This window comes from Coptis chinensis, chromosome 2 (assembly GCF_015680905.1).
Source record: "Coptis chinensis isolate HL-2020 chromosome 2, ASM1568090v1, whole genome shotgun sequence".
NCBI lineage: Eukaryota > Viridiplantae > Streptophyta > Magnoliopsida > Ranunculales > Ranunculaceae > Coptis > Coptis chinensis.
Genome location: NC_141457.1, coordinates 22,746,704 through 22,765,538, shown reverse-complemented (window position 1 = coordinate 22,765,538; position 18,835 = coordinate 22,746,704). Strand labels below are relative to the sequence as shown.

Genomic DNA, 18,835 nt, shown 5'->3' with positions numbered 1-18,835 from the left:
GTAGTCAACCAACATTCCCTCTAATGGGTAAAATGAATATCCCAGCCCAAGTAACTTTTTCATTTCTTCCTGCATGCACCATCCAAAACAGAATTTTAAACGTCTCTATCTCAACACTTCAAAAATAATAAAATACAAATTGAGCACCATGAAATCTTCTTACCCTTGTCTGTGCAGATTTGAACTTGCGAGTTTCTTGGACTCGATCGTAGTCCTCAATACACATTTTAGCATATACTTCATCATAAGTATATTCATCAGTTGTACCCTTAAGTAAGTACTTCTTCTTCTTCTTCTGTGTAGCTCGAGCTATATACATACAATCAATCTAAAATTAACAAAATAACCACAATATTAAATCACATACTCTTTTCATCCTCGCTGTTATCGTCAATTGGCTTGAAGAAATCATAATTAGTATAATACAATTCTTCAATTTCGGCCTCTATTAACTTCTTCTTCTCTCTCTACTCTTCACCACCATTTCGAAGTAATAAATTCAACTCTTGCAAAATCAAAATTTTAACAATAAACCCTAATTTCATAAAGATGTTCGGAAACAATATAAAAAATCAATTGATATAAAAAAAAAAACTTTGCATATTCTATCCTTGCAGTAAGTTAGGGTTCCTGAGTTACTACTTTGGAGAGCTCTCACTTTTCAGGTTTCTTTTTGTTTAAGAATGGAGATAAGAGAAAGAGAGAGGTTTTTCTTTTGTGCTTTCTATTTTTTGGTTTTTTTACGAACAATTGAAAAGGGCGTGGATTTACTTTTTTTTTTTTTTTGCGGCGGGTGACGTGTCTTTATTAGAGTAAAAAGGGGGCTGACGTGTTTCACTGACTCAACTACTCAGTATTAATGACCAATAAAACAATAGAAAAAAAAATATAATAAATAAATAAACTAACTCCCAAAATAGGACTTCATCTAAAACAAAATCAATTATTTGGTTGGGAGACAAAGGAAAGTAGACTTAAATCTGACAACCTTTCTTTTCGGCCCATTTTATATATCTTGCTACTCCATGCTTTTCATGAGTCAGAGAAGACAATCACAGCGTTAGGGTTAATCATACAAACAAACCAACTCATCACACAACAAATTAAAACTTAAACTAACTTAAATTGTTTAGAAGTGTTATGGAAGTACCTGATTGATATCTCCGTTGGTTTGTGTTTCGACCCCCACCTACGTGGCAAACGTCCATTAGTAGGGGTCTCTATTTTATTCATTTAATCAACAGGGCTAAAGCCCAATTTACAATACCATGGATCAATGTACATGCCCATTAACTCATGTGTCTAAGGCTGAACCTTAGCCACATGGCTTGCCACTAATGTACATTGATTTATGTCAAGATTCATTTATTATCAAAGAGATAATTATCAGTTGACAGTTATATTCTATCACAATTACTCAAACAACATGATTACTTGAGCTACAAAGACTCTCTACTCTACCTATATAAATATCACATTATTTTTCATAAAGAACTACGTTGAAACTTGATCCCTAGAGAATAGATCTTGGGTACGTAGGCAGCCATTATTTGGTTCAGTTTCATCTCCCCCAACATCAAATTCCTCTGTTTCTTAGTGCATTTTTTACCATTGCTCTCGTTGTGTTGAAGCAGTTTACTGCCGAAACATAATTGGCGCCGTCTGTGGGGATTTTAGAATTCATTATCACGTGAAACAATCAAGATGGTAAGCACAAGAAGCAGACCAAATAGTCGACATATTCCTCCTGCTAATAATACTCGCAACCCCCGAAATTCAAATCGGCCAATGCAAGAACCGTTGAACAATCAAGTTGCTCCTAGTGGTAGGATCAATTCGACAACATCCAATCAGTAGCGGCATGACGCCACCCGCCTCCACCACCGCCACCGCAAAAGGCAGTACAACCGCCGGCACCAACCCTAACAGTCTTGCAACAAGAAAACTGACAAGTTAGTAATCCTCCATGCGGTCCGCCGTCTGTCCATGTCGATCCTTCAGTTGACATAGATATGGAAGTGGACATTACTCTCACACCAACTAACGGAAAAGGTGATAGTAACAGCCAATTCACCCCTAATACGGTTGAACGTGAGTTACGACGAGTCAAAAATTTAAATAGGAACTTGAGAAGGAAGGCAAAAAGAGGCAAAGGCGGTGGGCGATCTTTACAAAATTCAACAACTTCAAGGCGACCACGAAGGGACGCAGGCCATTCCAGTGTATGAGATTGTCTTGAAGAACCACTTCATTATCCTCAGCAACGTGTTATTTCTCAAACACAATCAACCAGTGCACGCTCTAAGAGTAATGACCTTATTACCCGTACTTATGGGGAGAATCGGATTGGCAGGGATAACTACTACCCTAGACATGTCCGATCTCAAAGGGAAGATTTACCTCTAAGAAGCAATTTCAGGGAAGACCGCCGTTCGAGATATGTCCGACATGACTGGGAAGGCGGGCATCCCAGACAAGAGTAACAAAACATAGAGAAGTGGTATAATTATTTCGACCACCCGGCCAAGGGTGACTACCGGCCTAGACAGGCTGGTTACAGGGATAAACAAAGACAATCACCGGTCGAAGCTGATCGTGCGTACCGCCAAAGATCTCTAACTCCAATAAGAGATAATGAAGGTATCCTTCTCCACATGGGCACGACCGGGGGTGTCTAGTTGTTCGAGCCAATACTTTAACTCTAACAGAACAACAGTTGAAAGAGTTGATTGCAAAAGAACTTAACGATAGAGAGTCAAGGGATGTAAGAATGAAAAACTTGACAGTCAATGATGGCGTACTTGATAAGTTTTCGCTCGACATTCAAGAAGCTTACCACCATCCCGACTTCAAACAACCCGATTTTGAACTTTATGATGAGTCGGAAGGAGATCCTGGCTTGCATGTTCTATCGTTCAAAAATAAGTTGGTGTTATGGGGTGGAGATGATCCGCTCATGTATAAGCTTTTTTCCATCAACTCTAAAGGGAGAAACATTACGCCACAATTGCAAGACGCCAAAGGATATCAGTTTGTTAATCGTTTCTGCCAATACAATGAACTAGAAAATCAGTTTGTTAATCGTTTCTGCCACAATTGCAAGACGCCAAAGGATATCAACTCACTTTTGAACATCAAGCAACAACGTGACGAAAAGTTACGTACTTTTGTTACTAGGTTTCGGAAAGCAGCACCACCGCCGCCGCCGCTACCGCAAACGGCGATACAAACGCCTCCGAAAGAAGGCGTCGCAGAAGAAAGTATAAGGAAAAACTTCATCCCAGATTGGACCGACCTGACAGGGAAGGCCGACCTCGCAGATTTGAGAAAAACTGCCATCCTAGACAGTCCATCCGCATGAGAAAAAAGACGTCCGCGCAATAAAAAGTATAAGGAAAAGCGCATCCCGTTGGACCGACGGCGACAGGGAAGGCCGACCTCGCAGATTTGTGGAAAATCGCCATCCTAGACAGGTCCGTCCAGACAGGGAAAAAAGGCGTCACTGAAGAAAGTATAATGAAAACTATCATCCTAGATTGGACCGACCTGACAGGGAAGGTCGACCTCGCAGATTTGAGAAAAACTGCCATCCCAGACAGGTCCGACCAGGCAGGGATGGAAGGTGTCACATAAGCAACTAGAGGGAAGACCACAATCCCAGACAAACTACTGACCTAGATAGGTTGGTTACACACAAAGAAAAAGTCAATCTCCAGTCGGGCCCGAAAGTGTGTACCGTTTAAAATCTCTAACTCTTGTAAGAGGTAATGGCAGGTGTTACCTTCCACATAGGCTCGACCGGGGGCGTCTGTCTGTTTAAATCTTTTGGGTGAAATGGATTTCACTCTTCAATACAATTTTTTCCGATCTGTTGGGAAAAATAATGGAGGCTTATATCGATGATATAGTCATTAAATCGAAGGATACAGGTGATCATCTTTCCGATCTTTAACTTGTTTTTGATAGGCTTAACAAGTATAACATGAGACTCAATCCCGCCAAATGTTCAGGAGAGAGAGAGAGAGAGAGAGAGAGAGAGAGAGAGAGAAGCCTTATAAATTGTTAGTTATAGAGAAGTGTAACAAACTACATACTCAATCATGCTAATTTACACCTATTTGATAGGATTATAATGCAGCAATGTCATATCAACATAGACCAAAAGCAAATCCATCCGAACCGCTTCCAAGACAAATTAAAGGCAATTCTTGGACAACGTAAAGAATTTGTTAAGACTTAGTACCAAGACCAAAAACCCAATACATTATCCAATTTTTAAAATACTTTCTACCATAATAGTCCACTAAAAACAGTCTAAATAAAAAGGACAGGACAATATAATCATTCTCCCACAAATTGGCGGTACCATTTTTCTTGCTCGAAGCAAAATCAGTTAATTGAGATCTAAGCTAAAAAAATGTGCAAGGATTGTGTTTTTTGAGATCCTACTATATATGTTAGACCTACAACTAATTCATTACGGAGCTTGGCATCCATGTTTTTTGCTTATCAATTGTCACTTATGTGCGTGTCTTCCGACTGGTTAGCACCATAACCCATTGCTATATATGAATGCTAGAGTAGAGTGGACTATATTATTATTGTTAAAAAGTAGTTGCAGCCATGAATACAGGAAGTAGGCAAAGGTTTCAGGCTTTCAGCTAATATCTTACAATAACTATCCAATATGAAAGCTATAGCAACTGTTGATTTACCATTAATTGGTTGCAAAAGCAGGAAAAGAAAGGGTGAAAACAAAGTACCTTTCAAGTAGTTTGGTCCAAAGAAATTTGACAAAACAAAAATCTTGCAAAGAGCCATCACCTCCTGATTAATTAACACTTTTCTTAAGGTAAAACTAAAGCAAAATTGATTACTACACATGACTACTAATAAGTCACTAACACATTCCTAGCGTCGACACGTGTATCCCTTTCGATCCAACTCAACTTGTTTTTAATTAACATTGGAAATTTAAATTATGTCAAGGTGCCTTACATCCCTTAATAAAAGATGAAAATTGTCAGCAATTTCTTAGAAATCAGGTTATGTAAATATTATCAACTAACACTAAGGATAATTGCCACATCTACACATAAAAAAACTGACATCAACACCAATATATTAGTGTTACCTATGGAATTCTATGCTCCCAACCTGAAGTGCATGTCTAATCTCCCATAAGGTCTTGACTAAATTGTCGTTGTGATATTGACCTGCAAGAAGGAAGAGAAACAAATTCTTCATGGAGAATTGTAATAGTAAATTATTAAATATCAATAACGTCACCAATGACATTCAAGATGTACATATACTCAAATTATTCAAAAAACTAATCTTAAAATTATACTAAGAACCTTTTCCAATGTCATTTCAGGCATAAACATAACCAGAGTTCCACTTCCAACAATACCCAAGTTAGACTTCTAAGTGGCAAGGTCAACGCATAAATTTTTGGAACTTTGGGGATGAATAGATATAGTAACAACATGAAATTAAACACCCTTATTTTTGGTAATACTATTGCCGTAACTAAAAGAATGCATCTATCCAGTTTTAGACACATATAAAATATACAATTTTATATGTAGTTAACACATATAAAGGCAATGAAATAACCTTAGACTTTAAAATTCATAAGTGACAATAGCATCTATAAATCCAATTAGCGGTAGATTTCACAATGGTTCATCGCATGACGACCTTCCAGTTTCTCTGTTACAACATTTTTAATCACCAACTCAATAACAGACCTGTTAGAGGTGACATTAAGGGATTAAATTTAGAAGACCATCATTGAATAGTTGACTTACTTGTTAAAGAATGAAAGTCACAAACTTACTTGTTAGACTAACATTGTACAAAATACAAAATAGAAAATGTAAAATCTCGACAGAAGCTTCGCAATGATTTGTCTGTTATTGGATTCAATATTCAAAACTAAAAAATAAAAAAAATAAAACCCAATCAGTAAATAGAATCCAATCAAGAGCAAAATGAGTAATAAAAGCCAATCAAAACCTTTTGGAAACAAATATTTAATGTGCCTGTTACATTTCTATAATACTAAGACTGACTGAATCTACCGCTCTCAACGGTATCAAACACCAAGCTAGTTCCATGCCAAACTTGAGAATTAATGGTTTTTCAAAATCATCAAATACCTGATAAAAATGGAAATACTAATCATCGAACAAAAAAAACACATTTGTCCATTAACACAAATACCATAAATAGTTATTAATTGACTCAAATCCTGCTAGTTCGAAATTCCTACGCAATATCATTTGAATCTTGTTTCAAACTACTAAGTAGTGTACCACTACTCATTTACTCTCATTAGTCATTACACACGCATGCAAAACATAACAGAAGCAAATGACGCTAAATCAGAAGTTGAAGCTCCCCAAAACTCCAAATCAAGACATATACAATACCATTTCAATGAAACAAAATTTGCCTACAAATATGTATAATGGCATCTCGATTGCGATAATGTCAACAATGGTAACAAATTATGTTTTTTTTTTTTTTTTTATAATGAGAACAAATTATGTAACACATAGGAGAAACAGGAATATACACGTATGATATACTTCTTGATCTGATGATCCTCATCAAACTCGTAACTCCAATCAGGAACATACAATGAAAATGTTGTGATCATGTAAATAAGAAAGGCGATAAACCCTCCAAGCCTGGAACATTGATAATAAGCCATTAAAGTTTTGCATTCTTACGATGAAGACTTCTTATATTTTATCTTTTTGCGTCTTATATTGCTCACCAGTCACCATTGCCAATGATATGCACTGAAAATGGAGAAATGTCATGATTTAAGTACTGTAGGTCTGACCTTTGTAGTGAAAGTCTCTATTAGAGCGACAATTAAGTATACCAAAGCAATTCTCTGCAAGTAAAATAATGAATTCTTGAGAAATTATTTGAATCCGGCAATCGGCTAAGAAATTAGATAGCTCTTGCTATGATCAATTGGCGTAGAAAGGCCCAAGCCTAGTTACCAGTCTTTGGATCAAATCATGCATTTAGAATCGTAGGATGGAGTAGGATTGCTAACTCAACCCAAATTTGTGTCATTGCATGTTATGGGTCTAGTACAGCCCAAGTTGAAATTTACCCTTAGTTTCCTGGGCTTTCACAGTTTTGTTTTTCTAAAATATGAACAAAAAAAAAAGGGTTAGCAAACCTGAAGAATGCCACACCAATGGATTTGCTCCATGTCAATTCCATAAGAGAGGTCGTCAGGAGCATGAGAGTAGGCACCTTCAATCATATAGAAAGTTGTGTTAGAAAAAAGCCAGAAAAGTTAACAATAAGAAATATTTCGTGCATAACTTTTATTTCTAAATTTCTTCCATAGATTACCTTGCAAAATAATTCCCTATAAGAGAAACTTTATCGTTCTAATGATAATTTTCTTAACCGTATCTCCCACCTTTTGGATTCTCTGCAAATTAATAGTAGAACAGCTAAATATGAGATCATCTTCATTCGGTTTCAGAAATTAATCTTGCGCAGTAATGTAGACATATGGATACACTACTATGAAATATGCTAGCCAGGCCATGTCACAAAAAAAATCCCAGACATCCTTTATGAAATTCGAACTCATCCCTTTCATTTTAAAGTTTGATACTTTATTTATCAGATTTGAAGCTGAGGTGAAGTGTGTTTACGACTTCCTATCAGCTTATTTGTATATTTTGAGGTTTGAACATATCATCACTATATGTAGCACGTACCTTAAGTGCAAGAGCAATTGCAACACCCACAATAAAGAGAAAAAATGACATGACGAAATCAGCCAATGTGCAACCATTCCATGGTGAATGATCAATCCGTGCCCACGCTCCCCCAGCATCATCCACCAATATCATTATCTACATGCACCCGAAGAAGGCAGAAAAATGCAAGTTAAAATGCTAGTTTTGGTGGATCTGATTTGGCTTCTTCTACTTTCTTCGGCTTCTCGGTGGCCTTTACTTCCTGTGGCTTGTCGGGTTTTGCATCGGCTTGCTTTGGTTTGTTGGGTTTCGCATCGGCTTGCTTTGGCTTTGGTTTCTCTTCTTCCTTCTTGGCATTTTGTTTGATCTTTATCCCTTTTATTACTTTGCCTTCATTGCTGTTGAGCTTCTTTGAGAATGTTTGCTGGTCGAAATGACCAATTATTGTAATCGTACTGTAATGATGCAAGGTTTATGGGTGGATTAATCTTTATTACTATTGATATTAGTTGTTAATATAATATTAATTTATTTGGAGTGTTAGCTTTGGTTAGGTATATATATATTACTTTTAATAAAGTGTTAGTATAGAAAAAGGTTTTTTTTTTAAAAGTAGAAAGAAGGGAGGGCTTATTTGCTTAAGTTGAAACAAAGGGAGGGCTTTATAATAAATATGTTATTTGTTTAAGAGTTTTAGTAGATAAACATAAAACCTTTTACAAAAACAGAGTTTTTTTGTTTTAAAAGAAAGCAATTTCGATATTCAAAGAAAGCTTGCGTTTTCAAACAAAATTTAGAGGGGTTTTGTTTAGAAATGATTGAATTGAGTTCTCTAGGTGATTAGGGTGGTTTTGGTATTGATTTGGGTGACGAATTTAAAGCTTTTAAGTGGTAAGTTTGCTGATTTTCCGTCATCTTTGCTTCTTCTTCTTTTCTTATCATCTAGAATCGTATTTTGAGTAGAATTTATGATTTAAACACTACCCTATCATTATGCTATGAGAACCATACAATATTCTTTAGTTGTTAAGTGTTTAGACATGATTTTTCATGGGTTTTTGTTAGGTATTTGAAGAAACACGAATTTGAAGCTGAGTAGTTGTAATTTTCATTGTGTTAGTTGATTATATTGAATGGAGGATATGAACAGTAACAATAGAGTGTATTTTGATTGTCGTCGATGAATTTTAAATCATGTAGAGTGTAGTAGTGTTTGGTATTACGGTTAGAAACTAGAGAATTCTTGTAAGTTTAGAGTATGACTTAATGATTAATATTAGTTACCAATATTTATTTCAGTGATTTGGAATGGAAGAGAACTAGTGGTTGCGAGTTAACCGAGGCTTGGGTTTAGGTTCTTGAGTAGAAGAAGTAGGTGGATATTACTTCTCTTAGTCATTTATGAAAAATATATATTGTATGATATTTTGATGTGATGCGTGTGATTGTTTAGCTGTGTTGTAGAATGATTGGTTATATATGGTATTGGTTTTAGAGATGGAAGTTAGTTGATAGTGTAGCTTGCTATATTTTTGAGTTATCAGTTATGATTACAGGATTAAAGAATGGTAAGTATTGATTAAGGGTGTAAGTAATTTAAAATAGCCGCGGGCTTGTCTTTTAATAGGCCGTGGGCCATTGTCGTTTAAATAGGCCGTGGGCCATTGTCATTTAAATTAGCCGCGGCCTTGTCTTTTAAATTGGCTGCGGGCTTTGTCATTTAAATTAGCCGCGGGCTTGTCGTTTAAATTGGCCGCGGGCCATTGTCATTTAAATTGGCCGCGGGCTTTGTCATTTAAATTAGCCGCGGGCTTGTAGTTTAAATAGGTCGCGGGCCATAGTTTATTCTAAATACTTGTATATCGATACTCTGGGATCTTTGGAAGAGGGTTGGTTGCGATTCCTTATATATAATTCTTTGTATTCGTCCGGCAACAAAGAATTATATTGGATGGTTAAGGAATACATCTCTTAGTGGTTATGGGGTTTCTAATAGATGAAAACATTCTTAACGTAATCCGGGAAATCCCACATACTTTTCTGGGCATCCATTTATCTCTGTAGATTAATTAGAATGTGGTTTGATTTGTGGAATGTACTCAGGTTGTGGTAGCTAGATATTGCTATGAAGGTTAAATTGGTTATTTAAATGTTTAAGCTTATACTAGAATATTATATATATGCGTGAAATGTTTTTATGATGATTAATAGCAGTTGTATCTTCCTACTGGACTTTTGTTCACCCCCCTATCTCCCTTTTTCAGATATAATTGTCGAAGATGTCAGTACGAGTTTAGTGGAGTATGTAGAGCAGCACGAGGAGTAGAAGCTTTGGAGTGAAGCTGTTTATAGTTAACCTTTTATTTCCACTGTATGTATGTATATGTTGTAGTGTAGTCAATACTTTATCTTTTGGAAGGTGTTGTGTATATGTTTTGATGGGGTTGTATATATTTAGGTTGCGTTGTATATAGATATGTTTTGGTTTTCAAACTATGTAAAGTTATATAACTTGGAAGGGTTGATATATGCATATTAGGTTATTTTGATTTTTTCAGGTTACGACAGGTTTAGGTATATGATATGTTGAATATACAAAGGAAACTCTGCCGGATTTTTTGTAGAAAAAAAATATATGATGGTTTATTTAAATTTTAATGTTGAAAGTAATCTTATTAACGCATCATAATCTTTATTGATTTTGGGGTGTTACACGTACCGTGCTTCTTATCGATTTTTTGGCTATGGATTTCTCTTGTTCCAAAAACAGACCACGAAATATCATTCTAAGTATCACTTCTTGTTTAATTCTACTTTTTATATACACAACCAGAAACGTAATAACATAACACTTTAAGAAAAAAAGATTATAAATAAGATACAAAGAATAACTAAAAAGATTTAACACGTATGAAAATGACATAAAAAAGAACTCACCATAGTGAAATTGACAAAGAGTTTTCCTCATTTTATTGTAACATTTGGCACAGTTAAGATCCACGTACTTTCAACACCAATGTTGATATCTATATATTCAACAAAAACAGAGAGAAAATGGATCAAACCACAATACCGTACCACAATTGAACAAAAATGAACTTTGAAACAAACAAAATAAAGTAAAGTTTCAAGACCTTTTCTGCCTGGACACTAAAAAACTTGAAATGATCAAGGTGAGAACTCAAAATATGAGGAAGATTGGAGTTATTAATATGAGTGGCCAATGGGTGGAGAAAGTGAAAGGGCTAAAAGGAAAAAAATGATAAATCAAGCATTATTATACTGTGCCAAAATTAATATTGTAAGCCAACGTTGGAAAGTCTATACTTACTTCTTGTATGCAATCATTAGTTATTGTAAAGCACACAAATCCCACTCATTTCAATGACCCAAAAACAAAAACTCGCCCTATTACAAAAAAAATTTACAATAGAGATCCGGACTTTGAGGAAAGTACCTTAATAGTTGCGCGCATGCTTCTGGAACTCGTTTTGATTCAGTACTGCCATAAAGAATACACTTCAATTCCTACCAGAGTTTCAGATAGTGGCTTCTTGTAAATGGGTGCCCAAGAAAAGTTCGTTGCATTTGTGGTGGTGACCATGGCTTGAGGCTAATGTGTACCAAGTGTGGTGGTAATGGCGGTGAATAAGAAGTGGTATGCTGATGAAGAGTGGATTTATTGGAGATCGAGGAAGAAGAGATAAACAACTTTTTTAGTTTTTGCCGTTGGATTTTGTTAGGGATTAATAGTTTGCTTATAGCTTTTGTGGAGAGATATTGTTCTGTATGTAGAACATGTATATCTGTGCGGAGACCTTTTTAGTTTTTTTTTTTTTTTTTTTGTGAAGAGTTTTGTTTTTTTATCTTTGTTTGGGTTACGAACAATTGAAATCTGCAAAAATCTGATTTAGTTTTTTTTAGCCGAATTATTGTAAAATCTGATGTTTCAGTCTCAGAGAAAAAAGTGGGGCTGACGTGGGTCACTGGGAGCATTCTCAACTACTCAATATTCATGGTCTTTGATTTATAACCTTTAGATAATTAGACTGTTAGACAGAATATTAGACAAACCCGCAGAAAAGAGCAGTGTTCGTGATTCCGAACGAAACTTCAGAATTCCGTCCAATATTTTGGTGTTTCAAAAAATCGGAATTCTGAATATAGAATCGAAATATTAATTATTCGAAATCAATTGAAATTCCGAATATGAGAGTGGTCGAAATTTGATGAATTTCGGTTTTTAAATTTGTCAGAATTCCGAGAATTCCGAAATCCCGAACTATGGAAGAGAGATCCAATGTTTACATCAAACTACATCATGCTATGGATAATAGAGTATGAACTATCAGGGGCCGCTCAAGACAATCAAGGGCCCTAGGCAAAGTTCAAATGCCAATGGATGCCAGAAATTGTTTTAGTTGGAGAACGCGAGAGAAACGTTGGAGAATGCGAGGGAAACAAATGGTTATCCAACGTTATTTCCTAGTTTCCAATATATGTTATCTAACCTTTAAATAAGGGGGGCGGTATTGACACCCCAAAAAATGGGACTAACACCCCTTTGGATGATATAGGTCACCAAATAAACTATTCAAGACACTAAATAAGATACGTCCAGACACTATATAACATCCAAAAAGGTGCTAGTCTTATTTTATAGAGTGCCAATACTGCAGCCCTTAAATACGGGCTTGAAAAACGATAGTGGGCTGAAAATAAAGCATTGGGCTTAATTATATTGGGCCCTTAGGCTGCGGGTCTAAGCAGTTGCCTATTTTGCTGAACTATGGTTCTAGTGACTAGGGATCACTTCACTACAACATTTTCAGATTTTTACTATTTGTTGTTGCTGTCACAGAAAGGTAGAGAATCGGTTATTTCAACATTACCACACAGGACATTTTCTCATGACCACTAATGCCACCAGTGGCACTATAACCTTTGATTGGGTGTGTCATCTACCTTAAAGACCTTCTATTTATCTGGAATGCCTTGTTGCAATTTCTTAAGCAAAGAGTTAATACGAATATCTTAATGATGAATGGTATATTGGGTATATATATATATAATTCATATCCACCAAATCTTCTAGGATATTTTTGAATTAAAATTCACTACACTCCAATTTTTCGTTAGAAAAATAGATATTATGTTCCAAAGTACTCAGGTCCATCCCCTTTCGTTTTCTCATCTTTTATCATTGTGGTAAGGGACCCATAGCTAGTAATTCGCTGAATTATTCGTAAATTATAAGGTTTGGCGAATAAAACGAATAAGTCGGCGAATTTTTGAATGATACGGTTTAATTCGCGAATTGGTTGGGCCTACCTTATAATTGCCGAATTATAATGTCCGAATCTTTGAAATTCAAAAAAACGGGCCGGGCCTTAGTTGGAACCAAAAATAAATGTGTTAGTAATACTAAGTAGAACAAAAAATTTGACATTTGTATTATTTTTTCATGAATAAAATTGTAGAAAGAAAAATAAAAACATTATGTACTTATATATCAAAGTTTTAAATGTAAAATATATAGTCGAATTTTAAAGGAATGCATTCATATTATATCTGTTTAAAACACGTATATTGTATTTTTACCGTTAGCGTTTTATTGGACCGAATATTTAAAAGTATTATTGTTGAAAATTTCGAATCTTAGGTGAATAATTGCCGTATCGAATTTTTGCCGTCCACAAATTTACTAACTATGAAGGACCCGACTCTCCCCATATGTTTGCCGTGATATCTAGTTGCAGGATACCTTAGAGATATTTAATAAAATTTTCAAAGGTCCCATCGTAATGCGTCTCTCTATATATGAGCTTTATACTTTTATAGCTTGTCTTTCACCAATTTTGTTTTATATTTTGCATTATTTCTCCATCGCAAAATTAATAGTTGAAACTGACGTAAGTTGTGTGTGTTTTCATTGTTAAGGCTGAGTCCAATGGCTCTCTATCCCTTTAAAAGTAGTGTTAAAGTCAATAAAGTAGAAATTTAAAAGTCGATAAAGTAGGCTACAAAATGGAAATTTAAGAAAGTAAAAGCTAAAGTCGACATATTTATTTCTATCTTATTTTACTCTACATTATAGAAAGTAAAATGAGAATGAAAAGAAATATGAAATGCCGACTTTTTAACTTTCAACTTTATCGACTTTAAATTTCTAAATTTTAATTTTCTTTATTGACTTTAAATTTCTACTTTATTGACTTTAACACTACTTTTAAAGGGATAGAGAGCCATTGGACTCAGCCTAATTAGAGCACCTTTTGAAAAAGTGTGATTTCAGCTGACAACGATTTTTGAGAACAATATACAATACTTAAAGCTCATATATATATGACAAGATCGTTAGTGGTGTTTTGTTGAACGATACAGTAAATGTTTTCCCTTTTTTTTTTTTGGTAAAGGTAAATGTTTTCCTCTAATTATATATATACAATCATTTGATTCTTTCCGATAAATAATTGGCATTTATAAAAAAAAATCAAATGTTATTTTTGTCGATCTCTAGCTAATTTAAAATACTAAGTTGAGCAAATATTTTTTTATGGTACAAGGTTTTAAGTGTTGTATAATATTATAATCTATGGAGTCCACTGAAAATTGAAAACACTAGAGTTTCTGAAAAATAATTGGGAAATATAGTTTCGGGAGGATATTCTAGTCACCCTCACTTCTTTTGAGGAGCTTGTCAATAGTCAATTTGCAGCATTATAGGAGTCATTACCACTTCGGCTTCACCAAAGCTGGATCAATTATCGCTGAACCAGATGAGGGGTCTTAATTTTGGTAACCAAAGAACACTTGGGCACTGCAACAACTACACGACATTGAGTCTGATCGAACATTGAAAAAACAAGATGTTGAAAATGTAATTCAAGTATTCAACGCCACAGTCTATGGTGAATTAACCTTCTAAGAAATTAATCAAGCTTATCTATCTATCTAATAATATAGGGTTTTTTTTTCTCACTAAAAGACAAAATAACACACAAAGGACGGTCCAGATCTGTTTGAGGAAAATCTAACGGCTACTGTACCCTAATTTAAATTGTTAGAATCTGGCACTAATGGGAACGACTTTTGTTTCCATCTGGGTCACAGGTTCGACTCACTATATCACAAACTTTACTTATTTTTTTGGGTTGGATTGCTTCCGATTTTTTTGGATTGGATCGCTTCCGATTTGTTTGGAGAGTGACCACGAAACAAGCATCTAAGTCTAATGGAAAGTATTGCGTACACAGAAGAAACAAAAGCTGCTATTCTATAGTATTTCCTTATTTGTACACTTGTACATGCACTTTTCTAAATCATATTGTTGAAAAGAATTGACAATTTACCAATTGGTCCAGATCTATTTGAGGAAAATCTAACGGCTACTGTACCCTAATTTGAATGGTTAGAATCTGGCACTAATGGGAACGACTTTTGTTTCCATCTGGGTCGCAGGTTTGACTCACTATATCACAAACTTTACTTATTTTTTTGGGTTGGATTGCTTCCGATTTTTTTGGGTTGGATCGCTTCCGATTTTTTTGGAGAGTGACCACGAAACAAGCATCTAAGTCTAATGGAAAGTATTGCGTACACAGAAGAAACAAAAGCTGCCATTCTATAGTATTTCCTTATTTGTACAGGCACTTTTCTAAATCATATAGTTGAAAAGAATTGACAATTTACCAATTGACAGACACGAGACACGTAAATCAGAAGTACTTAAATTAAACCCATGACGAAATAGTCTGGTTGGATTTTGTTGAGAGAGATGAAGAGAGGAAGGAGGAGGAGTCCGGTGGTTTTTGGATTTAAACTAAAATGACCAAGTTACCTTTCCTCTCTAGGCGGGCTGGAATCTAATGGATGTGGTGAGCTGTTAAGATAGGATCTCAATTTAAGCTGTCAAGGTAGCCCGATTATCTGAACAACATCCTTAAACGGACTTGAGCTAAATATTGAAAATATCGGTGAAATACATTAGATTTCTAAATACGAAGGTGTTAGAAATCGAATCCTATATTTTAAGAAATTTGGGGTTCTTAGGATTCGATTTCTAACAGGGACGGAGATGCTTTTAATTCAAGTCTCTCTCCCCTTATTTGTTCCTCATTCTATGTGTTGAATTATCAAAATGTAAAGGGTATGTATAATGAGTTGGTTTGTGAGAAATGAAATGCATAAAATTGTCATAACCTCACTTTAGTGTACGCATGAAATGATTATGAAATATAAAATTGCTAGAAATGGTTATAGCATTAATCCACTGCTACTATGGAGATGGTATTTTGGAGAGTTATTTAAACGCAATGTGTTTTGAGTGCAGATTGGCATGGGCATTAACTAGTTGAGAATAGCGTCAAGCTCGGATTCTTTGGTGGCCCAATTTTGTCTTCTACACTGCAGCAGAAGTTTTTACAGTACATAAGAAATAAGAAACCTCCACAACCTGTCCCCCCACCCTACACGAGGCCATGATCCTGTGAGTGGTTGATTCCTTTCCGCTTTTGGTAGCAGCATGCCGGCATTATTGGGCAAAATTAAAAAACCAAATTAAATGAGGTACTTTTGTTACGTTTTGGTACAACCTCATTTCTCATTGTTAAATTTATGAGGTTAGTTCCTGTTTTGTTTTTGGTAGGCAAGTTGCTCACTCATGTGTTGCAGTCACCAAATTAAACAATCAGGACAAACAGTCCTTCAAATGATTTATCCACTTGTACTCCTCTGGTCAGGTATTGCTATAGGGTAATGTGAAAGATGCCAAGAATCCATTAATGAAGGGGAGCCCTTTACTAAATTTCTTGAATCTTTTTTGTGGTTAGGAAAAATTCTCAAATGTTGTAAAGCAGTAAATCACCATTCCTTAATCCTTATAACAACTAATTTACCAGGCATACACGCATAGTAATAGTACATACAAAACGAGAACGAAATTACGAAGTGTTAATATGATATTTAGCTCTGTTCATAATTCCATATAAATGGCAAGCGAATATCTTTAACCTCTCGGTGAGAAAGTTTGTTAAGATTAAGTTTTGACCAAAAAACAGTCCTAAACTAACCAACAAATCTCCTAAAATTACTCAAAATAAATGAGAAAATAATTCCATAAATTAAAGGTGATCTTGGACATACCCATAAAAACACTCCTGTACCCCAACTTTGAAATAAATAAATAAAATTGTTTAAGACACATTTAGGTTCCTAAATTATCCTTTCTTTTATTAAGTATATCAAAAACAAAACAAAACAAATGTTTATCCTTACAGCAAGTACAAACCGTTCGCACTTATTTTTCTTTTTTTCTGTCATTTTTTTTTTCTCCTTTACAAAAAGAATTAGAAAGAGATAAAATTGTAGAATTCAGTGCCATTAATGTATTTTTTTCCTCATTGCAGCTTCTTGCTGTTTTTCTCATTTTCCGCTTGAGAAATTTTCAATTTGATATATTTCTATTAAACTCCTTTAACCCTTCTACAATAATGAAGAAGAAGTAATTGCAATAAGAAAAAAAAAAATCAAATTTGAAACAACTTCTAGAAGAGGAAAAAAAATAATTTGTTTTTTGGGCATTCTTTTACCTTTATTAGAAGTTCTCTTATTGTGTAGTGTGTTGTAGTAACACAAAGATTCTTCAAGGTCCAGAGTATTATTTTCAATTTTTTTTATTTGTTGTTTCCTTTTTGAACAAGTCTCTCGGTCTTTTTGTCTTTTCTCTTTCTTTACTCTTATGGAAATATCTCAAATTAATTTGGAAGATATTATTGGATTGAAGCGAAACTGAGTTAATTATGGGGTAGGGAGTATTTTTATGGGTATGTTACATTGTTTTTATCCGCCATAAGTGTTTTTTTATAGAAAATCTTTAGAATCTAAGCTTTTGACTCGAGACCAGATGCCACCTGTTATTTTTTAATATAAATTATTCTCTTTTTCACCCTTCCAAGATAACTACTTGTTGATAAGATAACTACCAGAATAAGATTGAATAAGATAACTACTTTTAGATAAAATAACTACTAGAACAAAAATAGTAGATTTTGGGTTTGAATAGAATTTAGCAAAAAGTAACGTGTATTGCTCCAAAAGTTAAATTTGACACTACCTGTTTTCATCCGAATGTGGACGTTATAAACTTATACATTTTAAAATCTGAGATGCACCATGTTATAAACTTATATATTTTAAAATGCTGGATGCACCACGTTATAAACTTATACATTTTAAAATGCATACACACCACGATTTTAAAATCAGATACAAAATGTATTTGATTATTTATTTTGTGGGTTTGATTAACTACTATTAAATGAAACGGGTTGGTTTAGGATTTAATGTTTATAAATTTAGGATATAGGGATTAGGGTTTAGTGTCTTAAGGTTTAGACTTTAGGCTTAGGGTCTAGTTTATAGGGGTTATGGTTTAGTGTCTTAAGATTTAGGGTTTAGGCTTAGGGTCTAGTTTATAATGATTTTGGGTTTAGTGTCTAGTGGTTTGGAGTTTAGACTTAACGATTAGTGTCAAATGCCTCCACAAAATATTGGAGGCATAATATTTTTAGTTTTTTCATTACCGAAAAAGCTAGTGTCGTAGGGTGTACTTTCAGGTATAAACATCCCGGGCCACTCATATAGGCCTGATCTTGGTGTATTGCAAAGAAAGTCTTGTCCAAGGGCTCTCATTCCTGCGCACTCATTCACTCTGATGCACCCTAGATGTCCTCTTTTCATTATATGCATTTTTAAATGTGAAGGTAGGTAGTTATAAGTGAATTTTTTGTTTTGTATCTCACTATATTACTGGGTAGATAGTCGGTTATGTTTGTTTCCAAATGAGGATATTTTCGTCTATTCCTGGTAAAGTTGGATAACAGGTGGTTAGTTTCATATTCTGGTCAAATTGGGGTATTAAATTCTAAACAAATTTAAGAGGAGTCTTAAGACTACTAAATATTTATAACTAACTCCTCTAGACTAATTTTCTGTATGTCCAAGATCACCCTAAATTAAACACACCAAAGTACCAAACCCATCAAAATAGAATCTGATATATAAGTCAAACTAATAAAACTCTCGAGTCT

At 34.7% G+C, this 18,835-nt stretch overlaps 1 long non-coding RNA gene across 1 annotated transcript; it reads right to left on the bottom strand.

The window, feature by feature from the left end:
* Positions 1-6,713: 6,713 nt before the first annotated feature.
* On the bottom strand, positions 6,714-7,445 carry LOC147515397 (uncharacterized). Its single transcript, XR_015213427.1, has 3 exons — positions 7,387-7,445; positions 7,208-7,284; positions 6,714-6,910 (listed from the first exon to the last, which is right to left on the bottom strand). It is a non-coding gene; the product is annotated as an uncharacterized LOC147515397 (long non-coding RNA).
* Between the last annotated feature and the right edge of the window lie 11,390 nt (positions 7,446-18,835).